The following is a 4,394-nucleotide window of genomic DNA, read 5'->3' on the forward strand; positions in this document are numbered from 1 at the left end:
CCAAGGCCCCGACGAAGGCTGTTTCGGATCCTGCTTGTCCTCTTGGTACCGCGGGTAAGACATTTTCCATGCCAGCTCCTCACTGCTCCCTGCCCCCTCCCCAACCCTAAGCCCACCACCACCAAGGCCTCGTTACTGTCACTGAACCCCAGTTGCCAGGTCCTCCCTGTCACAGAGAAGCACAGTATTGACCTAGGCGAGCCCCTCACAACCAGCGGCCCCCTCCTCACTGTGAATTTCCTGCCAGGCCTTCTCTGGTCATGATTCTGGCCTCGCGAACCCATCAAAGGCCACGTGGGCTGTGGCTGTGTCCCTGCTGAGCGTGTGGGAGGCAGCTGCTGAGAGGAGACCAACCAGCCCCCCGGGGAGGGGGTGGGACCCCGGGGTTGAGCAGGCACAGTGTGATTTTTAAGACAATGTAAGACGTGACAAAAGAGAACAGCCTCTTCCCGCCCTCCCCACAAGGCAATGAAACTTAGGGATAAAATAATAATTATTCTATAACGAGATGAATGAAAATGCTAGCCCCCTTCACCTGCCAGACACTGAGCTCAGCGTGTAAACATTAGCTCACTGTCTCGTGGTAACAGTCCTAGCAGGTGGGTGTCTTATGGTCCCCATTCTAGAGATGAGGAAATCGAGGTTCAGAGGAATGAAGGGATTAACCAACGTCGGTTCTGACCCGCAGCCACTTACATATACTGCTGGCGAGTGTGGAAAAGAGAGAGCCGAGGGAGGGCCTGGCTGAGGGGGGACTGATGCCCTGAGCAGTGCCCGTCGGGCTGGTCACCCACGGGCCCGGCTGGAGCCCTGACCTCCCCCGGGATCCCCGGTTTCCAGTCTGGACTGTCCGTCTCAGAACTGCAGCCCAGTAGCACAGGCTCTATAACTGGCCGCTCAGCCCAGGGCAATGGGCTGGAGGATGGGTGGTGTTTCGGAAGGGTTCTGAGCCTGGAGCCTGAAAAGAACCAGTTGTGTCCCTTGGTGTCTGTCTCTCTTCGCCCCCCCCACCGCCACCACACACACGCCCGGCACGAGCTGCAGCAAAGAACCCAGGTAGCCCGGTTCGACTGGCCCAGGAGACCCTGACCTTGCTGTCTCCCCAGCGGCAGCCCACTCCAGCCCTGGGGACGGCACAAGTTTTGGTCTCTGAACTGTACATTATCCCAGAAGAAAAAAAATGCTTCTTTCTCCTGGCTGGATGCCTAGCTCAGTCACTTCCTAGCTCTGCACAGATCGAGCCACACACCTGAAGCGAGTGACAATGGCAAGTGACCAGAATGCCAGGGCGAGTCTTCATGGGAACCGGGGACGTGTGAGGCCCCAGGATGGCCATTTCTGAAGGTCGGAGAATCAAAACGGGAGACTGGAGGGCCCAGCAGAGGGGCCTTGCTCGCCCACTCATTCACTCATCCCTTCAGCCCCCGAATCCCAAGCACAAAGCGTGCCAGGCACTGTGCTGCGTGGTGTCCTGTCAGAGGCACCCAGCGTTGGGAGTGGCCTGGAGGCAGACTCCACCCAGGACCGTGACCACTCTCCAGCCCGGGCCTGGGGTTCCTCTGGGCCAGCCTCAGCCCTCCCTCCTGCTTCTTACCCCAGGCGCCTCTGCCTGAGCTCATCGGTCAAAGACTTCAGAGCCACCACGCTGGAGGCCAAGGGCAGCTTGAAGTCCAAGGGGCTTCCGAGTTCTTGCTTTCTCCTCCCTCCCTGTCAAGCGTGACTCAGGTGGGGCAGGCCCTGGGCTGTGGCGAGGCTCCTCACTTTTATGCAACCGCTTTCTTCACTCCAACCACAGGCCCTGTGATGGGCCCCCCTCCTCTGCCTGTCAACCCTCTGAAGGTCAGGGTTCAGATGCTGGGCAGATACAGACCTTCTCCTCAGCCAGGGGTCAAGGCCAGTCCTCAGGAAAGTGCCACAGTGGGAGGAAGCCTCCACTCCAGAGACACCCTCCGCCTGCATCGCTAGGACCTTCTTCCTCCTCCCTCCTCCGTCCCCTCCCTCCTCTTCCCTCTGTCTTCCTCCTCCCTCCTCCCCTCTCCCCGCTTCTCAGCCTCCCTTCTCCTCCTTTCTCTCTACTCCAACCAAGAGAGTGACCTCATGGCCACATTCAACTGGTTATTGATGGGACATATGATTTTTCCAAAGGATAGTTGTATTTCTGAAAAAGAAAACCTGATACTAGCTTATTCACTCATTCATTCATTCATTCATTCATTCATTCATTGGCGAGGCGGTAGAGCAGTTTAGAGCCTGGGTTCGGGACTCAGACAACCTGTGGGTGTACCCCAGCTCCACCGCTCGCTGCCTGTGCAACCCCGGACCAGTGACCTCCCGTCCTGCCTCCGGTCCCTCGTCTGGGCTGTGGTGAGGACTGGGGGGTGATGCCTCTGCGACAGGCCGGCTGTTAGATGTCAGGGACAGGAGGAAGTGAGAAAACAGGCAAAAGGAGTCAGAATAGGGGTTACCTCTGGGCAGAGGTGGGGTGTTGACTGGGATAGGACACTAGGGAACTTCCTGGGGGCTGAGAAATTTCTGTGTTTCCATCTGGGCTGTCATCCCAGAGATGTCTACATAGGAAAAAAAATTTTTTTCATTGAGCTGTACACTTAAGATTTGTGTATTTTACTTAGGTAAAATTGTATCTCAATAAAAAAATAAAATGAAATGAAATCTCAATACCCAAGCCTCTGACTTGAACAGCTGTGTGGATAGGTCTGCCATTTACTGCATCCGGAGGCCTTGGAAGAAACGCAGACGTGGGAGAAAAGATCAAGAATTCGGTTTTGTGCCTGAGATGATCATCTTTGTGCATTCAGATAAATTCCTACAAGTGGAATTTCTGGATCAAAGGGTATAAGTGTGTTTTTGAGACTTTCGATTCACATTGCCAACAAGGTTTTATCAATTTGCAGTCCTACCAGCATTCATTCATTTGTTCATTCATTCCTTCACTGAGGGCCAACTCTGTGCCAGGTGCTGTCCTGGGTCCTAGGGACACATGGCAAACGTGACAGGGAGATTGCTGCCACCTCCCCCTCTGGAGCTCCCCATCTGGTGGAGGGGGGCAGTGCAGGAAGAGGGACCCTCATGTTCAAAGGGATCTATTCAACCCTGAGGAGGCACATGGACTGAAAATGCTTGCCCATGTCCTTGACCGGAAACCAGCTGTCTTTAGGGATTTGTCTTCTATATTCAGAGAAAGATCTATTAGAGAGCTAGAGCCCACAATGCTGCAGGGAAAAGAGCTTCAGAGGGGGAAAAGCATTCCAGGGAAGGGAACAGAATGTGCAAAGGTCCTGTGCCGAGGAGTACAGGGCAGGGGAGCAGGGCCAGACAAGAGCTTCGCGCTTCATCCCAAGAGCCATGGGAACCACAGGAGGATTTTAAGCAGCCAAGAGATCTGGGGTTTTAGAAGATCACTCGGCAGTAGGAGAAGGAGAGAAGGGGTTGTGGGGATGGGGGGGCAGGGGTTGAATCCACGGTGGGAGTTAGATGTTATCTTTTCCAGGGAACTTGAGTCTCCCCAACTCTCCATATGGGGTTGAACAGCAACTTATACACTGAAGAAGCATGGTTTTTAGTCAGCAGAAGCTAATGTGATCTTACGCTGTATTCAAAGAGGTTCACTATCAAGACATGGAGAGATGGCCAAAACTCATGGGAACTTTTGTGTAAGTCCCAGAACAATAGTTATTGTATCAATCCCGTTTCCCCACACGTAGGGACAGCCATGCACTTGTATAAACAGAGAAAAGGGGCTGGAAGGCGAGACGCCCAGCCGGTAACTGTTCATCTCCGGAGAAGGACCGAAAAGGCCAGGGCAGACCCCCTCTCGCGAGTTTACACACTTCCGTGTTGTTGGCAATTTTCGTCACAGGCTCATCTTTCCCACCATCCAGCGGGGGAGGAGGGGAGGAGGGGAGGGGGATGATGGAGGAATAAATGGAAGAACACCAGGAGGCAGACAGAGACAAATCTAAAGGCTGGAGCTTTCCATAGAACACCTAGCCCAGTCTCTCCCACGGCCACTGTCACGACCAGGGACGCACTAACTTAGAGCCTCAAGGACATACACTCAGAAGCGACGCCAGGCCCCAGACTGAGTGAGTACCAGCACGCACAAACCAGTTGTAAAGGACAATTTGGGGTTCGCTGGAAAAAATCTTAATAAAATCTCCTTTTAGACCTGATGAGGATTTTATGAAATGGAAACATGGAAATCGCTGACCAATTAGAGCAGGTCATAAAACAGCGTATTTTGTTTTGTTCCCAAAATGAAATCTCGTTAAGGTCATTAAATCAGCCCCTCCTAAGATAATAAACATTCTCCTATAAAACCACAGCATCTCGTCATCCGGTGACATCATCGGTGGCCATGTGAGGTCTCAGTCAGG

Source organism: Pteropus alecto, unplaced genomic scaffold, assembly GCF_000325575.1.
Source record: "Pteropus alecto unplaced genomic scaffold, ASM32557v1 scaffold67, whole genome shotgun sequence".
NCBI classification, from domain to species: domain Eukaryota; kingdom Metazoa; phylum Chordata; class Mammalia; order Chiroptera; family Pteropodidae; genus Pteropus; species Pteropus alecto.